The sequence below is a fragment of the Piliocolobus tephrosceles genome, chromosome 15 (assembly GCF_002776525.5).
Source record: "Piliocolobus tephrosceles isolate RC106 chromosome 15, ASM277652v3, whole genome shotgun sequence".
Lineage (NCBI taxonomy): Eukaryota > Metazoa > Chordata > Mammalia > Primates > Cercopithecidae > Piliocolobus > Piliocolobus tephrosceles.
Genome location: NC_045448.1, coordinates 725,529 through 750,254, shown reverse-complemented (window position 1 = coordinate 750,254; position 24,726 = coordinate 725,529). Strand labels below are relative to the sequence as shown.

The following is a 24,726-nucleotide window of genomic DNA, read 5'->3' as shown; positions in this document are numbered from 1 at the left end:
TTATAAGAGTTTCCTTTTCTCTACATCCATGATAACTTGTTTGTATCTGTAATTTTTTTAAAGCAAATAACTAAGAAATTATATCTTTGATGTCTGTATTCTTAATTAACAGTGATGCTGATTTTTTTTCATAAACTCATTATCTGTTTGGTTATTTTCTCCTGAGTGAACTACCCATTCTTAGTCTGTTTCCTTTTGTTCTCATTTGTCTCCATGTATTTGATAAGTAGATGACCTTTATGTAATCCTGATACTAACGCTGTATTACAAATTGCAAATAACTTCCCAAACTAAAATCTAGCTAGATATGCAATTTCTATAGTGTATTTTTAACTTGCATTTTCTATGTAGAGAACCACTGTGTTCACAAATAATGAATATTTCCCCCATATTCCCGTTGACTTGCTTCATTTCACTCGCTAACACCTGCAGTAAAAGTGTGAAATTTATGAAAATTTATAGAAAAGACATTTTTAGTCTTGCCTTAAGTGGAAATGCAGGTAATTTTTCACTTTTAAAGGATTGATACAAGGTTGTGGTAGATACTTTTTAAAGAAAATCAAATTTGAGAAATCTCTTCTAGTATTGTTTTGTAGATATTTGTATTGTAATTGATTGGTTGAATTGCATCAAATTTTTTCTCTGTTGAAATGGTTTTTATTTTTCACCCTTTCAATTTGTTAAGATAATGAAGAAGGTAAGTGATAGGTTGTTTAGCTCTTGAATAATCTTTGTATTCCTGAGATAAGTGTTAATTACTCAAGATGGATTTATGTTTCTTTGTACACAGCTACATATGACTTATTTATTTTATTTAAACTTTTTGTATCTATGTTCATAAATAATGTTGAACTATGATTACTGTTTTGTTTTGCCTTTAAAAAAACAAAATTTTCACACTTTTTAAAAAAAAAAATACTTCAGTCCAGCAACGTCTTGTTTTGTTGCTGACTTTTCCTTACATTGCTTGTAGACATTGACCCTTTTCCTGGGGGTCAAATTCTCTTCTAGTTGAAATGGTCTTTTAGATTTTTTCAATTGTTTCAGATGAGAGATTGGAGCTCCTAATCCTTATTTGAATAAAATTATTTTATTCTTACACTTTTATGTAACTGCTTATTATGTAACTGCTTATTATGGAAAATTTCAAATACATACCTAGGGGAGATTATAGCATAATTAACTCTAATTTACCCATGACCTGTCTTGGGCATTGATCGGCTCAGAGCCCGTCTCACTTCCTCTATTTCTCACTCTCTCCCCTTCCCCAAGATGACCTCATCTGATGCCTTGGGCTAGGTCTAGCCTTCTTTCTATCACTGCATCAGTTCTTTTGTCCATTTTGTACTATCTGGATACTTATATTTTTTCCACCTTTTCACCTGATCAAATTATGTGCCAGTGAATATCCTTGTGTGTTTCCTTATTCCATTGTGTTCGTAATTCCAGTGTATATTTCTGCACATATTTCTAAATATTTCTGCATGTATCTTTAAAAGACACACCAACACCTTTAAACATAGTGACAATTTATTATCAAACTGGAAATTAATCCACAGTAATCTCTTAATATCATCAAATATTCAACCACTCTTCACATTTCTATAATCATTCTAATGAATTTAAAATGCATTTTAAGGCCAGGTGTGGTGGCTCACACCTGTAATCCCAGCACTTTGGGAGGCCAATGTGGGCGGATCACAAGGTCAAGAGATCGAGACCATCCTGGCCAACATGGCGAAACCCCGTCTCTACTAAAAATACAAAAATTACCTGGGCATGATGGCGGCACCTGTAGTCCCAGCTACTCGGGAGGTTGAGGCAGGAGAATCACTTGCACGTGGGAGGTGGAGGTTGCAGTGAGCTGAGATCGCGCCACCGCACTCCAGCCTGGGTGACAGCGTGAGACTGTCTCAAAAAAAAAAAATTAAACGGTTTGTGCAGTTGAAACAATTCAAACACATTACACGAATTATTATTAATTAAAATGCCCCTGAAGGCCCTGCTGCTCTAGGAATTCCTCCTTCATTTCTTTTTTTCAATTTTTTTTTTCACAATTTTTTTGCTGCTATTGAAGAAACTGGATTTTTGTTATGTAGACGTCCTATTAGCTACTTTAGTGATACAGTCCTCATGTTGTTTTTTTTCTAAGTTTTTTTTTCTTTTTCTGTTCTCCATAATTCCAGTAAATGGATAGATCAAGATGCTTCACTGAATTCATGGCTGATGTTTTTGGCAAGAGTATTTCTTGTGATCTTGTGTGCACCTGTCAGGAAGGGCAGACGTGGAGGCTGAAGCAGCTCCACCTGGGATGACACCCACCATGTTGACTTTTGATTAACTCCAATTCCAGGAAGTCCTCTAAGATTTCCAGTTTATCTTGCGACAGAGTAAAGTTGGCCCCCCTAGGAACCTGGCCCATTCCCACTGGTGCATCTTTCCGTGCACATCAGCTAAGCACCTGCCCTTGCGTCACCACCCCCACTGGCTCCGCAGACCCGGAGAAACCCAGCTACCCAGGGTTCTGCTGGAAACCTCACTCGAGGGAGCCACGTCTATCACTGCTGTGTGCACGAGACCAGAAGAATGGCTGAGCTTTACCTCTTGCCTCTTTAAAAGGTTAAAATCCCCACCCAGGAGGGGCTTAGGTGTTATTTATCATGCACAATGTCTGTATCAGACTGATTTTTCACTGTGCCCATGCACCCCCATCTCCGTCCCACGCACGTAGTGATGTTCGCATGCCTCATGCTTATCCCTGACATCCTTCCTAACACACCAAAAAGACCTGCCCTCAGGGAGCCCCCCGAGACCTCTCTCTCCAGTGCTGCCCCCTCGTATTCAAGCACAGACTCCTGACAAAGCCTCCTCTGGGGAACGTGCATGGCCTCGTGACCCCTCAGTTGCATGGGAGTGTAAGAACCTGTGGCCTCGTGACCCCTCTGTTGCATGGGAGCATAGGAACCTGTGGCCTCGTGACCCCTCTGTTGCATGGGAATGTAAGAACCTGTGACCTCGTGACCCCTCTGTTGCATGGGAGCATAGGAACCCGTGGCTGGTAACACTCTTGTTCCTTGCGTGTGAGTAACTATCTGCTGTAAATCGTGCCCTTGGGTCCGGACAACCTTGATGTTGTTGCACTTCAGTTGTCCCACCCATGCTTTTGAACCAGCCCTTCGCCCTGGCTCATAGGCCCTGGGCCTGGGGATTATGGGCAGGGATCCACCATCTTGTCTGGCTGCAGACACGGCTTCTGTCCCTAAGTTCCTACTAAATGTTTCTTTCTGACAAACCAGGTTTGCTGGCGTCTTTCTCTGGCCTCTCAGCTTCCTTGGACTTTGAGGGCAGTTGTGCCGGGACCTCCCCACTGTGGAACAATGGAGTATCCAGTGTGTCTCATGCTTTAATGTAAGCAGCCTTGATAATCACCACACAGGTACATTAATGCATGTGGGTAGCACATTTGTAGTATTTTAATGTTACCATGGTTTTCTTATTTATTAGCTGCAATATTTCCATGGAGAGAAACTTCCCCTTGTCGACTCTTTCCTCGCCCTGAGGTACAGTTTTTATACCAAAGGCAGGATCAATGCATTTGCCTTCTTTCCATTTTCAAAATTACGAGGTTTTTTCCTCTGTTATCTCCCAAAAGTGATCACGGATTCCTTTGATTTTAGGTGTTGTTGAGAATTATTAATAATTCATGGAATTTAAACCATAGATGTGTTTAGAGTCCCTCAAGGTTATCTTCATTCTTGATGTTAAAACAGTCCCATTCTTTTCCAGGGGAAGCTGTTCATGTTCTATCCTGCGTGTTCTCGAGAAAGTTTTGATGAGAGAAAACATCACACAGAAGGGTGCACGTGTCACAAGTTTCCAGCTCCGTGGATTTTTGCAAACTGAGCACATTTGTGGGCCAGGAGTGGGGCCCACAGCGAGGATATCCTTCCTGCGGCTCCTGCCGTCCGTCCAGCAGCACAGTCACTACCCGGCCGTGGAACGACACAGGTTAGTTCTGCCTGTTTTGTTTTTTATGCAAATGGGACCATATACAGCGTTCAGTCTTAAGTCTGGCTTCCCTGCTCAACTCATGCGTGTGAAATTAACCTGCCCTGATGTGTGGAGTATCTCACGGGTCATCCCTGCTGCTCTCCGGCATCCATTGTGAGTGTGGATAACACCGTTGTTCATTGTACTCTGTGGGACTTGCTAGTTTCCTCTTCTGCCGCTGTGACTATTCTCAGACATATCCCATGGCTTTGAAGAAGAGTTGTCTTTGAGGTTTTTCTTGTTTTGTGTTGTGTTGTTTTGTTGTTTTGTTTTTTCCTGGCATAACATGATGCTGTGGCTCACTTTGTGCCTGTCTTCACCAGAAATAGAATCAGCCATTTTTTCCAAGGAGCGATGATCCTTTCCCTGGAAAATGAGGGTTAGGAACCAAAGCATTTTAACTGTATTTTATTTTATTTTTAAAATTTTTACCTAAAACTTAGAAACAATCCTATCCAACTAAATAATTTATAAAAATTAGTAAATAGCAAAATAAATCCCTTTAGGTTTCAAAAGCTTTCTCTTTAATTATCAGTGCTTTATGCAGTGGAATAACACAAATGTTTGCATTGCGGGGACAAGAAAAATAAACCCTGGCCCTGAATACTTCCGAGTTGGAATTTCGAACTTAAAGAAAAAGCATGGTATTAATGAACCCTGTAATCTGCAGCAAAGAATATGGTTGTGGTTTTAACAAAAGGGTAGTTAAATCATTTTCTCACAGTTTATACCGTAATAAACTGTTTTCGAATCAAATATCTAAATGTAAAATCGAAAAGTATATAAGCACCAAAAAAACATGAAGATGTTTTCTTACGGTTTCAGCATGAGAAATGCTTCCAAGTATTAATATAAGTAGAACAATTAAAATTTATAATTGGATTAGTATTTTAAAAGTGACAGGTTCCAAGGAAATGGACAAATCATGAAATTCGTTGCTATCATAAAGCACATTTTTTCATGGTTAAATGGATTCTACAATTCTGTAATAAAAACACCAATAATCCAACTGAAAAAATGGCCAAAAGATGAGACAATAAACAGTACAGATGCGCTAAAGGATGCTTAATTAAGAATAAGAAAAAATTGAAATCATAAATGATGACTTTGATTTCTGCCTCTAGGATTAGGAATAATTGGATGGCTAAGAATTGGAAAGACATGTGCTGTCTTCCACACTGCTGGCAGCATTGCAAACCAGCTTAACATTCATAAAAGGCAACTGAAAATTAGACACAAAAGATAAAACACTCATACTCTTTTGACCTGATAATTTAATGTCTTAAATTTTATTAGATATATGTTATCACATATGTATGAAGTACACCCATTGATGTATTAAAAAATAAAATACCGAAATACCTTATGAGTGATTCAATAAGGCATTGCTTAAATAAACAAGGCCATACCTGCTTAATGGAAAATAACATTTCTTTTCAAAAGAATGATAAACTCTACACTAGTAAGGCATAATCTTCAAGATACATGGTTAAGCGATTAAAAAAACACCTGATTTTAGATTGTGTGCATCATATGTTTTTGTGTATATAAGGATTAAAGTTGGAAAACATTCAGGGGATATAAATAATATGTTATAAGCAACATATCATAGACAGTGCACCACGTAGGTCACGATGATACAGGAGGGGCAGGAAAGGGCAGGTGGAGAAGAGCAGGCGCACTGTGAGGGCTCCGCCTCGGGCCTGTGCCCACGGGCCTAAGTGAGAGCAGGCACTCCTGTTTTCCCACCTGAATGTTGCATTTCCAAGACCACTCTGGCCTGCCACACCCCCATCCCGTGCCCATATAAACCCGAGACCTTAGCGGGCAAACGCACAAACCGCTGAATGTCGAGAGGAGTGGAGAGGGGCAGAGAGCTGCGGAGAGCGGCAGAGAGTGGTGGAGAGCAGCAGAGAGCAACACTGTGGCCCGGCAGAGAAAGAGGGAAGAGGGGCCTGAACACCAAGAGGAGTTCACTAACAACAGCCAGACCCCAGGGGAAGATGATCTCCCCCGCCCCTCCACCTTCCAGCTCCCCATCTATCTGCTGAGAGCCACCTTCACCGCTCAATAGAACCCTGCACTCATCCTTGGAGTCCGCTTGTGATTCGATTCTTCCAGGACGCTGCACAAGAGCTTGGGATGCAGAAGGCTGTCACACTGGCTCTCTGCCCTTGTGATAAGGCAGAAGGTTCGTTGAGCTGGTTAACACTGAAGCCACCTGCAGGCAGCCAAACTGAGAGAGCTCTGTGACACGGGGGTTGCACGCACACACCTCTAGACACTACTGCAGGGCCAAGAGCCCAAAGTTCTTGCCCCAGCTTCTGCCCCTGCCCCTCTGCATGCTCCTGCTAGGGGTTTGAGCTGCAGGGCGGCCAAACCGGTGAGCCACACTCCTGTTGTTGTGCATCTTTCGAGGGGAATTCAGGGAATTCTCCAGTTTCAACAATACGCTGATCACATAGCGTGTAGCACACAGTGTGTAACATACCACAGGTGTCATATGCAGGACGTGTAGTGGGCCCTGCGCGCTGTGTGTGTGCAGAGGCACCTTCCTGTCTATAAACAGGGAAATATATATGTACACACACACATGTAGCGGGCCCTGCGCGCTGTGTGTGTGCAGAGGCACGTGTACATACATACATGGAGGCTGTTTGCTGTTATTTGTTGCATATGGACAGACTGTTTCTGGGATCATCTAGAAGACACAGAAGAAGCAATTAACTTCAGACAGGGAGTTCTGTTGCTGGGTGAACAAGTGGACAAGTGGGATTTTAGTTATTTATTTATTTTTTATTTTAAATTTTGAACCAATTAAACACATTCAAATACACTCAAACATTAAAATAGTTGGATTTTGAGAATTACTTCATAGCTGGGCTCTGTAGGAACAGTCAAGGCCTCCGCCTCCCTCCAGCTCATAACTGATCTGGGTTCAATACCAACTCGTTGGGTGAGAAGGAGCCAGAAACAGCTGGATGGGTGCAGGCAGCTGCAGGGGGCCTGGCTCACTCACCCAGGTGCACAACCTCAGGGGCAGTGTGGGGCTGTCACCTCAGCAGCCAGTTTCCAGGGCCCCATTCTAGACGTGCCCCACCCAACTCACAGGTGAGCGCAGCTTCCTGGGGGTGCAGCTGCCACTGTCAGCTGTGGAGAGCCTCAAGCTGCTTCCAAGGGGAGCCCATGACCCTTGGTTCCTTTAAAAAAAAAAGGAATGGTTTTTCTTACTCCAGGCACCTCTTTCCTAACAGTGGAGAAGCTAGAGTGCCGCTGCATTGAATCCTGGACAGAGTGGCAGCCATGCCCACGTTCCACGCAGCGTAGTGTTGATTTACCAGACTGAAGTGCCCGCTACAGCAGCCGGCCCCTGCAGAGCTTTCAAGGAAGGTTGCTGGGGCTGGTGTTTCCCACAGCTGCTGGGCTGCTCGTTTCCTGGGATGCCTGGGTAGAGGTAGGGATGCGTGGCTGTTCAAAGTCATCCAGGTGGGAAGAGAGCAGCCAGGAGCCGGCAGCACAGTGCAGGATGCAGTCGCCAGGACTGCCTCAGAGTCAGGCCCAGTGAGGGAGCAGGGAGGGCACCTGAGGCCTGTCCCCAAGGGCTTGGGGGAGTGCTGGGGGGCCCCTCTCCTGGTTGTCAAATCAAGTGTGCCCTAAAGCTTTACATATTTTAAGTTCGGTGTGAGCTATAACCTAAGTGGAATTATACACAGACTGTAGCCTGCACTTGCGTCAATCACCGAGATTTGGCCACTCAGACATAGCCAGTTGTTTGAACCCTGTTAAAATAAGGCAAATGCAGGCTGTAACCCATCCAGCCGTCTCTGTCCCTCACATCCGTTTCTGTGACTTTCCTTTCCCTGTGCATGAATCTTCCTCCCCCACGCAACTGCGCGGGAGTCTCTGAGCCTCCTCTGGCTGGGAAGGCTGCCCGATCACTGCTCAGTTAAACTCCGTCCAATGTCATTTGCCTGAAGTTTTTCTTTTATCAAGGGCTTTCACTGTTTGGTCAGACTCCTTCAGACAGAGCCCTGGGGCCCGGTGGGACAGGCTGTTCGGGGTTAGGAACGAGCTGGTGACCCTGGCCCATCATTCCCATCCATGCCAGCTCCTCCCAGGGCCCCCAGGACAGGCTCTGTGGGTCATTCCTTGTGAAATCAGGTTCCAGGTCCACCTGCTGCAGCTCCTGACTCCACATGTCTGGGCCATGGAGGTCCTGGTGCCCCTATGGGTGCCATTAGTGACAGTTGGTGAGCCCCCTGCCCCTCCGCCTCCCCTGGTCGACACCGAGTGTGTCCCTTGTGTGTGGAGCCTGCGTGTGTGCCAGGTGACCTGGTGCCTGGTCCCGCGTTCTCTTGGCCAGTCGGTGGCAAGCGTCAGGTGTGTTTTTTCCACACCGTTCTTCCTCCTGCTGTGAGTATCTCCACACATTCAGAGCCTCACTGCAATTTGTCATAGGAGCTGCGGAGCTGTGAATCAGTAAATTCTGTTTAATAGCACGTGGCTATCAGCACCGCAGACCATCCAGGGGCTTCCGGGGAGAAGCCCCCGTCTGACTGTCGGGTCTATTCCTCTTCAGCAGCCGTGGAAACGAGCTGTTTGCTTGCTGTGTTTCCTTTTCTTCTAGCTGCGAAAACCAGAGCACAGGATGTTCTTGAACAACATGGAATCGACCCAAATAAAATGCCTCCTGCTGTGAAAAACCATAGAACGCCCACTTCAGATTTCCCGTCTCCAGGACAGCAAAGCTGTCTGAATTCTACGAGACAGCTGGTTCCCACTGGCAGCTGATCCATTTTGTCTAAAGCACCAACTTTTTTGAGCAATAAGCCAAAAACAAGGTTTTCCAGATGGTTCCCCTCCCACAAAGGCAAAATAACCTATAGGGCCTCATTTGACAGCTCCACACGTGGGCCCTGGGACAGGAACAGGTGGCCAGGCCTTTCCTTCCCTGTGATTTGTTTCCTGCCTTTCCGGCCGCAGACCTCACTTGGTTCAGTACGTGCCAAAGGCCTGGCCTCAGCGTCTGTCACACGCCTCGGAGCCCAGCCCCACTCAGCTTCCAAGTCGCCGGGCCTGCCTGGAGCACCGAGCCTCTCCACTGTCTCTTCCCTTGAGACAGCGTCTTCTCCACTAATCTGGAGGGCCGCACACCCCCCTTACACTTACTCACTTGCCCATTTGCAACTGGAAGCTCCACGTGCGTGACCAGCCAGAGATTGGATTCACCAGAATGTCTGCATTCTCTTACGGGCTTTGCAAATGCTAAATCTTCGAGTGTTTCCGCTTTTAAAGTTTAAATCCTCTCACTGGTAAGTGAGTAATTATTCTCAAAAGTAGACTCTTCTGAAAAGAAGGTCACAAAGAGGGTTTTTCCATAAAAATACATTTGTGTTTCTTGAAATGTGTTAAGTGGCCTTTGTCAAGGTGTTTGTAATAGGAGAGTAGATACAAATGAATTTCCCTGGAGATGCAGCGTACTCTAAAGATTTATCAGTAGATAATTAGAAATACATAAATCCTGCTAACATTTCCACATATAAATGGAGAACATTAACTCTCCTACTATTTAGCTACAAAATAACAAATTTTGTAATTATCCTACACTGAATTACACTGTATTGAAAAAATACCAGTTGCTCACTTTTAAATTTGACAATGTATGTAATGAATTATAAATTTAATAGCCTGCATCTTTTCTTTTGTATCAAGTTCTCAAAACTTAAACTTTTGTTACTGGAGTTAAAATGTTGCTACTAAGATGGAAAAATACTGATTTAGAAAAAAATAATGTATATAATGGAAACATCTGTTAATTTAAACACATACATTATGCAAATAAGCATACTCTTTTGTAGTTTCAGGTCAGAGAGGATAAAATATACAACGTGTGATATAATCGATTCGCAACACTTTGTAATGTCAAAGAATTTAAAAGCTGTAAGATAGTCCAGCCCTTCCATTCATGGGACAAAAAATTAAAAATAACAAAAATTAAGCAATCAGTGAAAGACAACGACAGCTGGGCTCCTCCCTGTGACTCCCAGGCGAGCACCATTTCTACAGCTTCTCCAACGTGCGGACGGACGGGGTCAGGGCTTAAACCAGAAGTCTTGACTAGCAGTGAAATAGCCTGACAAATGTTACCTATTTTCTACACTTTTTTTTTCAAATATGGTGAAAGTTGTCAGAATGAAAGTGGAGTCGCTTATGTTAAAACCTGGATGAGCCGAGCTGGGGAAGGCCTTGGAGGGAGGGCTTTGCTGCACGAACGCCTGACAACAAGACCTAAAGACTGCAGACATGACATCCATGCACGAAAGCCCCAGTGGCCTCAGTCAGAAAGCACCTCTGGGAGGACGTCTGCCCAGCACCTGCCTGTCCAGCCTCACACAGGCACCACCCTTGCTATTGGCCCTTGTAGCCAACGATAATTTGTCTCCAAACAACTTACGTTTTCTTTAAGAACTCTTGTCTTCCTGACCTCCCTGAATGTATTCACTGACTCCCATTGCAATGCACAATTCCCAAACAAATATTTTTTCTTTAGATGGTCTTTCTCTTTCTGTCTCTTTTTTAGGTTGGCAATAATAAAAGTCAAATTGCAAAGAACTCAGAAGAAAGTTCAAACCTGTTTTCAGGGATGAATGGTCTCTCGACACTGTGTCTTCTTGGAGTAGTGCCTGGTTTCACCTCTGTGCTGGTATCCTCTTTACTGCCATTATTTTTATTTCCTAAAATGTTTTCCATCCTCTTTTCTTCTGTGTTCAGCCTGTGAGTGCAAAAGTAATTGCACTGTTTGCGTTGTCGGAATTTGCCATTTGCCATTGGAAAACATTTTAAAATACATGTGGTTATGCTCTATATCATTTTAATGAACATTTCTCACTTTATGTTTTTTTGTTAATGACTTATTACTTGCTGTTTATTTTATGTTTATTTTAGACTATGGAAATGATGTTAGGAAAAAAGCAAATTTAAGTAATTTTCTTATTCAGGTTCAAAATGGATCATAAAGCAGCTGAGACAACTCGCAACATCAGCAATACATTTGGCCCCAGAGCTGCCAGCGAACGCACAGCGCAGTGGTGGTTCCAGAAGTTTTGCAAAAAAGATGAGAGCCTTGAAGATGAGGAGCATAGTGGCCGGCCATCGGAAGTTGACAATGACCAATTGAGAGCAACTGATCCTCTTACAATGACATGAGAAGCTGCCGAAGAACTCAACGTCGGCCATTCTACAGTCGTTTAGCATTTGAAGCAAATTGTAAAGGTGAAAAGCTTGATAAGTGGGTGCCTCACGAGCTGAGTGAAAATTTTTTTAAAAATGGTCATTTTGAAGTGTGTTCTCATTCTACACAACAACAAACCATTTCTCCATCAGACTGTGACGTGTGATGAAAAGTGGATTTTATATGACAACCCGTGATGACCAGCTCAGTGGCTGGACTGAGAAGAACCTCCAAAGCACTTCCCAAAGCCAAACTTGCACCAGCAAAAAGGTCCTGGTCCCTGTCTGGTGGTCTGCTGCTGGTCTGATCCACCACGGTTCTGAGTCCCAGTGGACCCATTATACCCGAGACGTGTGCTCAGAAAGTCAATGAGATGCACCAGAAACTGCAGTGCCTGCTGCTGGCGTTGGTCAATAAAAAGGGTCCAGTTCTTCTCCCTGACAATGCCTGATCACACGTCTCACAACCAACACTTCAAAAGCTGAATGAATTCGACTACAAATTTTGCCTCATCCGCCATATTCACCTGACCCCTTGCCAGCCAACTACCACTTCTTCAACCATCTTGACAACTTCTTGCAGGGAAAACACTTCCACACCCAACAGGATGCAGGAAATGCTTTCCGAGAGTTTGTCAAATCCCGAAGCGTGGATTTTTGTGCTATGGGAATAAACAAACTTATTTCTCATTGGCAAAAATTGTGCTGACTGTAATGGTTCCTATTTTGATTCACGAAGATGTGTTTGAACCTGTTGTAATGATTTAAAATTCACGGTCCAAAAGCACAATTACTTTTGGACCAACCTAATATTTTCTGCTGTATGTGCCTTCCAGTTGACTATTTCAATCACTTCTAATACTCACGCATTTAGTGCTTAGCTCCAATTATTTTATTTTCCAGTTATACAACTTCCATTTGTTGCATTTTTTGAAAAAGATAGTTTATGTCTGATTGGCTTCTCCACCTCATGGCTGGTCTTCTTGGAGGACACCTTCATTGTAATCTGCGTCTCTTCACCACAGAGACTGGTGCTCCCTGATCAGCTTCTCTTGTCCTTTTCTTACAGGGTCTTTGGTGTGGCATTTTTGGGCCAGAAATCTCTGTGGCTGGTGGCACCTTTGCCTGAGTTGTGCTCAAGCCCACTGGGCTGGTTCTCCGCACTTGGCCTAGCAGGCTGTGTTCCACTCACACAACTAGCCTGGGTCCCATGCCTGCTAAGGGCACGGAGCGGCAAGGGGTGCATGAGCAAGTGTGGGGTCCAGCCAGTGTGCAGTTGACATGCCAGTTGCTGCAGCCGGGCAGGTAGCTCCAGGTGCCAGCATGGGTGCTAACTCTCTGCAAGGTTGTGGCTTGACTAGGCACACCACAAGCAGCTTCCATGGCCGGCACTGGGGAATGCAGTGGCACCTGGAGGCCTGAAGACACCAAGAACTGCAGGGCTTCGAAGAGGGAGTCACAGCCTTGGCTTGGGGAGCTCCAAGGTCTGGGCTCCCCACAGGGCCGCAGCTCTTCTCTCCTTCTCTTTGCCTGCAATGTGGTGAGCAAGGGGTGTATTTCAGCCCCTTTTGTATTACAGCTTTTTTAGCCATGCCACTCGGTAGGTCTCAAGTTCTTGTCCTGTGACCAGGAAGAATGAAGTATGCAGGCAAGTGGAGGGTGAGCAGGATGAAGGGGAGCTTTACTGAGTGATAGAACAGCTCAGAGAAGGGGATAGCTTCTTTCCACAGCCAGGGTGCCCCGATGAGTGTCCAGCTCCTAGCAGATGGTAGCTCCTCTCTGCAGCTGGTCATCCCATTGTCCGCAGCTCTCGGCACAGAGCAGGCCCCCTGGAGTGGGTAGCTCCTCTCTCCAGCAGCTCAACCCACCATCTCCCCAGCTCCTAGCAGAGAGGAGGCCCTGGAGTGGGTTGCTCCTCTCTGTAGCTGGTCATTCGGATGTCTGCTCAGCTCTGGTTGAGCCCAGAGCTTTTGTGGGCCTCAGAGGGGAGGAAGTGAATGCCAAATGATCCATGGGCAGCCACGGGCAGGCCTAAAAAAGACACCACAAGTTTTCACTTTGGTTTGCAAGACCCCAACCTTCAGGGCCTCCCTGATCTGAAGGTGAGGCCTCACCAGAGACCTGTCCCCTCTGCCCGGGAACCTGTCTGCCTCCTGCCATGCTTCATGGCACCCAGACTGTAGGTGCCAAGGATGCATGCAGGCCAGCCCTGAGCTGCCCTCAGCTTCCCCTCAGTTTCCCTCCTAAGCTCCTTGGTGCCCAAAGTCTGGAGGTGGGCTGAGGCAGCAGGGGCTGGTGTGTCAGCACTGCCTGGAGCATGTAGACTCCCAGCCAGGCTGAGACAGTGTGTGGGCTCGGCCCTAACTTTTCTCCGAGATTGGAGTGGGCGCCAAAATAGCAGTGAGAAGCCAGCCAGGCAGCAGAAGCAGGAACTTCTGAGCCTGTGAGGGCAGAGCAGGCACTCTTGGGCCCCCAAGCGTGCAGAGATGCCTGGGTCCACAGCCATGGTTTGGGTAGCTGCAGCTGCACACACGGGGGTGGGGATCCTGCCTGCTCTGTGGAGCAGGAGGCCTGGATCTGCAGCCATGACATGGGTGTCCTGCCCGCCTCCATCCCATCAACTCAGAAGGGGCAGGGATCCCACCTGTCCCCAGCTCCCACTGGCTCCATGTGCAGCCTCCACTGTGCCTCCCCTCTGCAGCGGCTTCTGGCTGCTCTAGATGAGCCTCCCCTGCCATTGCTTCTCTCTCTACTCTCCTTTGATTTTTAGTTTGCCTTGTCCTCTCCCTGGTTTGCTTGGTAATCTTTAACTGAATGCTGTGCTATGAATTGAATGGTGACCACCAATTCATAAGTTAACACCTGACCCTCGGTAATTGAGAACGTGACCTTATTTGAAGATGGAGCCTTTGAAAACATAATCAAGTGAAAATGAGGTCATTCAGGTGGGCTGATCCAGGGTGATGGGGGTCTTGTGACTTCTTATGTCCGGGGGAAAGGAGGACACAGCCCCACACAGAGGATGACCGTGTGAGGACACAGCAGGAAGGCTGCTGTCCACCGACGAATGGAAGAGGCCACAGGAGAACGCAACTCTGCCCCCACCTTCATCTCGAACATCCTCCTGAGTGTCCTCCTGAATCACTAGAGAACACAGTTCCGCTGCTTAAGGCACCCAGTGTGTGATATTTTGTTACGCAGCAACCCTAGCAAACAAATGCAGCCAGTTACAATGTGTGATGCTGCAGAGAGTCCAGGCCGGAGCACGCTGACCTCGTTGGCTAAGCATTCCCTTTCTGGCTGCAGCCAGATACGATGTGTGAGTCTGCAGAGAGTCTAGGGCAGAGCGTGCTGATCCCCTCGGCTAAGCATGCACTTTCTGGCCTAGGCTGGACATGATGTGTGAGGCTGCAGAGAATCCAGGCTGGAGCACGCTGACCGCCTGGGCTAAGCATTCATTTCCGTGTCCTGGCCGCAGTCGGGGAGGAGGCAGGTCCCACAGATCTGCTCTCGTTTCTGCTGGTCTGAAGTGGAGCTGAACTCCTGCTCATGGTCCCCAGCCTAGGGGCAGGCAAATGGGCCAGCCCCAGCCAAGGGGCTGTTTGGCGACCTCTGAACCGCAGCTCCCCATGGTCTCTTGTTTTCCAGGCCTGAGCCGCTTACAAACGGCAGATGTTTCATTCAGGGAGAAAGCTGCACACGCTCCGAGACCCACCCGAGAAAGCTCTGTCCTCTCAGAATCTGGGCCCCTCTGGTCCTGCCATGTTGGTGATATGCTTTGGCTCCATGTCTCCACCCAAATCTCATCCTGAATTGTAATCCCCACATGTCGAGGGAGGGACCTGGTGGGAGATGATTGGATCGTGGGGTCGGTTTCTCCCAGGCTGTTCTCAGGATCGTGCGTGAGTTCTTATAAGAGCTGATGGCTGTAGTGTGGCACTTCCCCGCCCTTTCTTTCTCTCCTGCCACCTTGTGAGGAAGGTGCCAGCTTCCCTTTCACCTCAGCTATGGTTGTAAGTTTCCTGAGGCCTCCGCAGCCATGTGGACCTGTAAGTCAATTAAACCTCTTGTTTATAAATTACCCAGGCTCAGGTAGTATCTTTATAGCAGTGTGTTTATATATAGTAAACCTGAATGCTCAGTTTTTTCTGGACAGCTGTGTTTGCTCAGAACTCAGCCTACGGTTTGGCTGTCACCCATGTCTTTAAGGTCAGCTCTCTGAACTCTCCAACCCTAACTAACACCACACTAGCAAATGCCTGGAAAGGGAGAACCCCACAAAAAGCCAGGCCTGCCTCAATCTGCTTCCCTTCTGTCCAGAATGCGGCCCCACCTGGCGAGTCTGAGATAGTGCCTGGAAGACACCTTTTCTTTCATCCAGGGGTTCTCATTCCTGGTGGGAAGATTGGTCAGCAGGATGCCTGTGCTGAAATTGAAAGTGAAATTTTAAGAATACAGTTTTTAGGAAAATAGTTTGAATATTCCTCAAGGAAAATGGCAATAGCAAGAAAGAGAATTGATAGTAGTTTCTGGAAGAAATACTGTGGTGAGGCCGGGCGCGGTGGCTCAAGCCTGTAATCCCAGCACTTTGGGAGGCCGAGACGGGCGGATCACAAGGTCAGGAGATCGAGACCATCCTGGCTAACATGGTGAAACCCCGTCTCTACTAAAATACAAAAAATTAGCCGGGCATGTTGGCGGGCGCCTGTAGTCCCAGCTTCTCGGGAGGCTGAGGCAGGAGAATGGCGTGAACCCGGGAGGCGGAGCTTGCAGTGAGCTGAGATCCGGCCACTGCACTCCAGCCCGGGCGACAGAGCAAGACTCCGCCTCAAAAAAAAAAAAAAAAAAATACTGTGGTGAGATAAGAATTAATGAATCAGGAAGTTAGCAAAAGAGCTGGTCATTCATTTGATTCACCTTGGATTCACCTGCTCTCGCTCCTGGTTCCTTCTCTGTTGAGAATACTGCTCTTTCCCTGGGGGCATGATGTAGTCACCTGTTTAAACTTTATGAGTTTTAAATTTTATGCTTTTGGGAGTCTTATTTAGGAAATCTACACTAGCCTCATACCATAAAGATGTTTGGGTACGTATTCTATGCACTTAATAATTTTCCTCTAATATTTACCTTTTTAAGCTTTAAAAGGTTACTTTTATGTGTGGTTTAAGTGAAGGATGGTGATTATTGTTCATCCTACAATGAACCAGGTTTCTAACCATGCTAGTGCGTGTGAGAAGGTATCTCATTGTAGTTTTAATTTGCATTTCCCTGAAGATGAATGACACTGAGCATCTTTGCATGTGCTTATTAGCCATCCATTTATCTTCTTTGGTAAAGTGCGTATTCATATGTTTTGACAAATTTTTAATCTCACCTTTGAGAAAATCAACTGACAGTAAATGTTGGGATTTGTTCCTGGACTCTCGTCTGTTCCCTGGTCTCCACGTGTGTCTTCACACTGGTGCCACCTGTCCTGAGAGCTGTCACTTCCTAGTGTGCTTCAAAATCAGGAAGGTAAAGTCCTTTATCTATTTTTTTCAAAATTGATTTTATTATTCTTGGCATTTTTCATTTTCGTATAAATATTAGGATAAGGTTGTCAATTTCTTTAAAAAGCCGTGTGGAATTCTGATGGAGAGGGCATTGGATCCATATCGATTTGGAGAGAATTGTCTTCTTGATGAGCTTTCTATTGCTGATGTAAGAAATTACCACAAAATTAATGGCTGAAGATAGCACACGTTTATTACCTCACAGCTCTGGAAGTCAGAAGTCCAAAGCTGGTCTCACCAGGCTAAAATGAATGTGCTGGCAGGGCTGTGTTCCTTCCATAGGCCTCAGAAGCAGGTCTTTTTCCTGGCATTTCCCGTGTTCTAGAGGCACGTGACTTCCTCAGTCAGTGGCCCTTCCCTTTGCCTTCCTTCCTGTAGCTCTCCCACCTCCCTCTTTCTCCCATAGAGACCCACGTGGTGACACTGGCCTGGCCTGGGCAGTCCTGGAGTCCTATCAGGAACATTTTCTAATTTACAGTGCACGTGACTTGCACTACTTTTGTTAAATTTATTCCCAAGTATTTTATAATTTTGGATGATGTGAATAAAATTGCATTCCTAATTTCCTTTTCAGGTTGTTCATTGCTTGCATATAGAAATACAATTGATTTCATATTAATTTACATTCTGTCAACTTGCTGTGCTTTTAAAAATTAGTTTTAATAGTTGTCTGTGGATTCCTCAGGATTTTTTTATGTACAGGACTCTGATATCTACAAATACAAATAGTGTATTTCTTTCTTCCAATTTGGGCGCCTTTTTGCCCTGTTCACACAGGCTGTACCACGTAGGAAAGGAAATGAGAGGAGATGTCCTAGCCTTTTTCCTGAACTCAGAGGGAAGTGGTTCATCCCCCTCCATTTAGCGAGGTGTCAGCTTGGGGATTGTGTTTAGATTTTCTTTATCAGTTTTTGATTTATTAGATTCCTAGTTTGTGGAGGGCTTTTGCCATGAAAGTGCACTGCATTTTGTTCGGTGCTTTTTCTGCATCTATTGAAATGATCATGTGCTTTTTGTACAAATAGGATGCTTTACATTGAGTTTTGAATCTTAAACCAACCTCTTTTCTCTGGAGCAAATCCCACTTGATCATAGTATTTAGCCTTGTTGTAATGTGATGTGGCTTTAGTTTGCTAATATTTTGTCAAGAGCTTTTCCATTTATATATGAGAGATATTGGTCTGTAATTTTCTTTCTTGCTATGCCTTTGGCTTTACTATCAGGGTGATAGACAGGTAAAGAGCACAGTACACTTTCAGTCTCTTGCTAAAATTCTCAGTTGCAACCAACAATGAGGATTTCCAAGCCTTTAATTTGATTTTAAAGCCTTGTATTAATTACTTTTTAAAAAATGCAATGAATTCGTTCAGCAGTTATATGTCCATCTGTCTTTTGTGAAAGGTGGGCCCAACACACACTCTCTCGTCTCATTGAATCATAGAATGAGTTGTTAATCATTCTTTTCTCCTCTATTTAATGGCAGAGTTTGTGAGATATTGATATTACATGTTTAAATATTTGATTAAAAAATTGCTATCTGGGTGAGACCATCTGGGCCTGAATTTTTCTTTGTCTGAAGATTTTTAATTCTTCATTCAACTTCTTTACTTGCCGTACATTTATTCAGATTTTCTATTTTGTATTATATCTGGAGTCATTTTGCTAATTTGTTCCTTTCTAGGAATTTGACAACTACATCGATGTCGTAGAATTTATTCCCAAAATGTTGTTCAGAGAATATTTTTGTAACTTTTAATTTCAGAGAAGTCACTGGTAATGTCTCCTCTTACATTCATAAATTTCACTATCTATGTCTTCTTTTCTCTGTCTTTTTTTTTTTTCTTTTTTGACAGAGTCTTGCCCTGTTGCACAGGCTGGAGCGCAGTGGCACAATCTCGGCTCACTGCAACCTCTGCCTCCTGGGTTCAAGCGATTCTCCTGCCTCAGCCTCCTGAGTAGCTGGGATTACAGGTGTGCACCACCAGGCCCAGCTAGTTTTTTTTGTATTTTTAGTAGAGACAGGGTTTCACCATGTTGGTCAGGCTGGTCTCGAACTCCTCACCTCAGGATCTGCTGGCCTCAGCCTCCTAAAGTGCTGGGATTACAGGCGTGAGCCACCACGCCTGGCCTGTCTTGTTTTTTTCTTCAAGCTAAAGGCTTATCAATGTTGTTGATCTTTTCAAAGTACAAACTTTTGGTTCCCTCAAATTTTCTCTATTTTTCTATTTCATTAATTCTCCTTTAATCTTTACTGTTTCTTGTATTGACTTGCCTTCAGTTTAATTTGCTTTTCTTTGTCTAGATTTTCACTGCAGAAGCTTAGATTATTGACTTGAGATCTTCGTTATCTTTTCACAGAGGCATTTAAAGCTATACATTTTCCTCTAGGCACTGCTTTAGCTTTGTCCCATAACTTCTGATGTTTTGATTTTATTGTCATTTAGAAAAGCATACTTTCTAATTTCCCTTGTAATTTCTCTTTTGGCTCATGAATTATTTAGAAATGTGTTGTTCAATTTATAAATACTTTTGGATTTCTCAAATTTCCTTCTGTTGTTAATTTCCAATTTAAATCCATTGTGGTCCAAGAGCATCATCTGCATGATATCAGCACTTTCAAATGCATCCGTACTTGTTGCCATATTAAGTATAATATTTCATTTATTCTATTAGCCATTATTAGCCCTGAGGTGTGATAGGTTCTTATTTGTGGTTATTTTGTTAACTTCTCTCAAGCAAGCCCAAAATGTAAATACCACATTATACTTTCAGTCTCTTGCTGAAACTCTCAGTTGCAAGCGACAATGAGGGTTTCCAAACCTTCACTTTGATTTTAAAGCCCTGTATTATTTTTATAAAAATGGATTCTTCCATCAGTTATGTGTCCGTTTATCTTTTGTGAAAGGTGGGCTCAACACACACTCTCTTCCAAAGCGTTTTTGCCCTGCACAGTGACTAAGCGCAGAAAAAAAGAACTTGAGGAAGGCACTGTGTCCCCGTAGACTCATCTTCTCAGCCTCTGTAATGGTCAAAGATGCAACTTAAATTGCTTGCTTGTGACAGAATTCGTGTAAGCGACTAGAACACCAGGTAAGAAATGATTTGTTCTGGGAGTTCAGAGAACGGGTAGCAGCCCGGATTGCTGGATTTACCAAATAAAAATACAGGACGCCCACCTAAATTTAAACTTCAGATAAACAGTCCCCCTTTTTAAGTAGGTGCCATCCAGTTCTCAACACTATTTATACTAGAACAAAAGGTGCTGTCGATGTGACCTGAGAACTTAACCAGGTTCCCCTTTTGTATGTGTTGATCCCAATAGCAAAGTGATTGGAAGGATGTGGCTGTAGGGTAGGGCAGCATCCACACCGTTCCACCCTGGCTGCTTTCCGACCACCGGCCTCCCTTCCAATGGGCCTGGGGTCCAGCAGCCAAGAAGCTAAGGTGATGGGCCCCAGAGACCACCTCTCTGGGCCAGAGCATGGCAGAGGTGGATCCTGTCTGAGAAGAGACAGCCACGCTCTGCAGAGAACGTGCCGGAGCTCACGCCCAGGTGTGGATTGATCATTGCTGGTCACTGCCTGGCCCATTCCGCTCATTTCCAGGCAATTCCAAACAGCCTCCGAGGTGGCTGCATCCTGCTGGCTTACCAACCTGGGCTGCCCCTCCGCACAGTCTGTTCAACACTGCCTGGCATCAGCAGACCTTTGAGCGTTGCAGTATTAGATATAAAAGGCATCTCATCAAGGTTTTCATTTACATTTTCTGATTATTAATGATTCACATGAATTTTGGTCTCTGGAGTGACAGTTTGCAATTCTTGGCCACTTTGCATCAGTTTTTATTTCATCTTTTATTGATTTGTAGGTATTCTTTACATATTCTGAGTTCAAATTTTTGTTAGTTTAAGAAGTTTTGGGTGTCTTCTCTTTTCCTTTTATTTCACAGCTTGATGAAGCATATGGTTTGGAACTAAAGCAAGACTCCGAGGGCACTGGAAATGAGCGCTGCCTCGGTCACCGAAACAGTGCTGTGCTGCGCACCTGCAAACTGACCAGCTGGCTTTAAAACAAAATGGAGCTCCCTTAGGTACTTTCTAAAGTTTCTCCCTAAACTCCCCTGTAAGTATTCCTGGATGAAGGTGCCCATGGCCTTCAAGGGGTTCCCAGGGGTATGAATTACAAGGTGAACTGCGCTCAGGTGTCTGATAGGACCCCTGCTAAAAGCGACCTGCACCCTGCTCTTGAGTTCAGAGGCTCGCTGGGGAGGAAGGCAGACACTGGGGCCTAGTGCAAGGGCGTCAGCACATGGCAGGTGTCAGGGAGGAAGCCAGGGTGGAGACGACACAGGGACGGCTTGGAGGGGGAGCACCTTCAGGCGTGGCCTGGAATCGTGCACGGGAATTTTAAAACTTGAAAGATGTGAGAGGGGAAGACGTGAACAAATGCCAAACACTTGAACATTCTGGTCACTGATAATGAAGGGCAAGAGTCAAAGTGTTTTCTGTGCAGAAAATTGAAAATATTCTTGGAAAATATGTCTTGAGGAATCTGTTTATAAATTGTGGAAGTCTTATTGGCCAGGGTATGAGGTTGGTTTTTGTTCTGCAGAAGAAGGAAGTTTTGTTTTTTTAATGTATGGTGCCTTTCAGAACTGTGCTTAGGAAAGCCGTGGGAGGTTCTGGTCAGCCTGTGGCGGGAGAAAGGCTGGTGTTAGGGGCCAGGCACAGACTGAGCACGGAGAGTGTGGCCTGAATGCAGTTCACGCAGGAGTGAAATGGGGAGGCTGGCTGAAAACATTGCTGGAATTTTATCTAACGAGATTCGCTAAGTGTTGGCTCTCATAGTGAGGGTTTCCTAGAGCCAGAGCAGCTTGGAAATGATGGTGACATTGAGTGACCAGAGTCTTTGTTGCTTGCTGTCTTGCATGTAAGTTCTAGGGGGAGAGCAGTAGGTTTTGATTTTAGTTTATTTGAGTTTGCAGTGAAATTTACATATGCAGCATATGCAGACCTGTCTAGCCAATGGTCATAAAAACTTGAGTCTTAAGCACAGGAGATATTGGAGCAGAAAGGTGAATTGGTGGCTCACCCTTTTTCGACTGTTTACAATCAAACTGAGGTCCTGTTCCCCTGCTTCTCGGTGGTCACTTTTATAAGATTTCCTCAGACTGGCTTTGGCCTGTTTCTGTAAACCTTGACACTTCATCAAACTCTATTCCATCTGGAAGCATTTAGGGCTTTAATTTACTGACCTAAACAATGACTCTCCTATCTGTCAGGCTTCATATTTTGGCTTTTTTTTTTTTTTTTTTTTTTTTTTGGTGGGGGGATGAAGTCTCACTCTCACCCAGGCTGGAGTGCAGTGACACAATCATGGCTCACTGCAGCCTCGACCTCCTGGGCTCAAATAATCCTTCCACCTCAGCCCCCTGATTAGCTGGGACTACAAGTGTGCACCACCACACCCGGCTAATTGAAAAAAAAAAATTGTAGAGACAAAGTCTCACTATGTCGCCCAGGCTGGTGTTGAACATCTGGGCTTAAGTGATCCTCTTGCCTCAGCATCCCAAAGGGCTGAGATTACAGGCATGAACCACCAAGCCTGGCAATTGTGACTTTTTCAGTCTTGGCTTGGAATGTGGAGAATATTAACTTTCATGAAGAAATATAACGTAGTTCATGTCAGCAAAGACACTGTTTTCAGGCTCTTCCATACAGAAGTAAAATACAGAGATGAAATAGGATGACTCTGGTGGGAGAAAGGTGGCTAAGAAGTGAGAAGGAGCACCAGTCCAGTTGCTAAGCTTGAGATGAGTATGAGTGTATCTCCGTCCCTCTGTGCTGCTGTAACAAAATACTACAGACTGGGTCATTCACAAGTAATAGAAACTAACTTATAAGCAATAGAAATTTATTTTTCACAGTGCTGAAGGCTGGGAGTCCAAGATCAAGGCGCTGACAGGTATCCAGTGAAGGCTGCTGTCTATATCCAAGGTGGCCTTGGGGCAGGTGCCTGGTCCTCACCGGGAGGGTGGGGGAGGGCCTGTGGCAGCGTTAATCGCCTCCTGCCAGCCCCTGCACAAGGCAGTCATCCCTTCGCTTCCCAGAGGCCCCATGTCCTCACGCCACCACAATGGGATTCAGTTTCAACATGAACTTGAAGGGTCACACATTCAAACCACAGTAGACTCTCTGTTTTTAAATTTAGAACTATGCACTGTTGAGTTTATGGTGATGACAACAGTGAGTGTGTCTCGCCTGGCTGCACTTGCTGGAGGCACTGGCTGCTCTGACCTCCTCACTCCGGAACATTCCCTGCGGAACAGTGACACCAGGGAAGGCCAAGGAGGGTACCCAAGGCTCAGTCCTTCACCTGATGGCGACTTGGCCATGCTCATCTTTCCTTATTCTCAAAGACCTGTGTGGGGCCGGAGAGAGCTGGCGTTTCCAGTGGCCTGAAGTGTGGCTGAAAGCAGAGCGTTCCACTGGGAAAAAGAGAATTCTTCCAAAGAGAAGGATGAAGCCAGCAGCAGGGGTCCTGGCAGGGCTGACCCCCACGGAGCTGATGAGGCCGAGTGTCAGGAAGCACGCACATTTTCCTTGAAAACAGACACAGGCCAACCTGCGTTACGGCATCGGTGAGGTCGTCAAATAACCCCATAGTGACTAATACTGTAACTGCATGCCTGCCTAAAGTGACCTGATATACTGCAGGTGCACACAAGATTCTACATAGTGAAAATACATACACAATTGTTGCTAAATTCAGATCCTAGAAAATCCACTGGATTAATACTTTAGAAGAGGGTAATGGATAAAATCAATCCATAGGAAAATTCAAATATTTAGAAAATGCTAATTTCAATCTAGTGTAAAAATACCATAAATTTGTACTGAATTATTTTTCCTTATTACAAAAATATTCAAGCAATACAAATGTCAGATATTACTGTGGACTATGCTGTAATTACTTATCTGAAAATCACATTTATGTTGATACAGGTACCCTTCACATTGCCTTTATGTCCCTTGGACACTGAGGGGTTGTGTAGGGTGCTTTTAATAATCAAGTTTTATTCCTGGAATCTCTGATACAGCATTTACTCCTTCATATAATGTGATCACAAAACAGTGAGACTAGTTTTAGCAGGAGTTTCTGAACACGATTTGTATGATATGCATTATCTACACTGCAATGAACTTATCCAGTCCTCCAGACAGACATAAGCACCTTTGGGCAAATTGTATTAATTTAGTGTTCCCAAATTTTGGTAACATTTCCTGGAATAAGGAAAATGCAGCATTTATAATTGTCATAGGGGAGAGCACTAGATTCTTTCATATCTGTTAGCTTGTAGCTATAATCAGATCAGAACATTTTTAATGCAATAGGTATATCGTTATTTTTCTTTTTGAAACACATACTGACAGTACAATAGTGGCAAAAGATTTCAGTCTTTTCCTTAAGGTTTAACAAGCAGAGGAGCTATAACCAAAGGGATAAAAGGGGAATTTCATCTTTTAAAAGAAAAAAAAAAGATCAAATTACTGCCTGGGGTGGCATTATAATGAGACGTCTTGCAGGAAGCTGGGCACATCTCTGCCCACCTTCTAACCTCCATGGGATGGCACAGGCCACAGCCCAGCCGTGAGCTCCAGCCCTGGAAAGAATCGCTCGTGTGGACGAAGATAATTCAGGGAAAAGTGCCTGGGTGGAAAACTCATCTTGCAAATCTAATTAACACAGACTTATTTTTTATTAACAGGAAGACCAGAGGCAGAATGATGAGGACTTCAGTTTCTGTCCTTACCTTCCTGAGGGTGGGGATAGCTGGGGTTTCTCCGCGGATGAAAAATGATGCGAAAAGATGGGTTGGAGGAGGAGGCTTTGCT

At 44.8% G+C, this 24,726-nt stretch overlaps 1 long non-coding RNA gene across 1 annotated transcript; it reads left to right on the top strand.

Annotated features, from left to right (window-relative positions):
• Positions 1 to 3,771: 3,771 nt before the first annotated feature.
• On the top strand, positions 3,772 to 23,782 carry LOC111526753. The gene is made up of 2 exons (XR_002726484.1): positions 3,772 to 4,008; positions 23,042 to 23,782. It is a non-coding gene; the product is annotated as an uncharacterized LOC111526753 (long non-coding RNA).
• Positions 23,783 to 24,726: the final 944 nt, after the last annotated feature.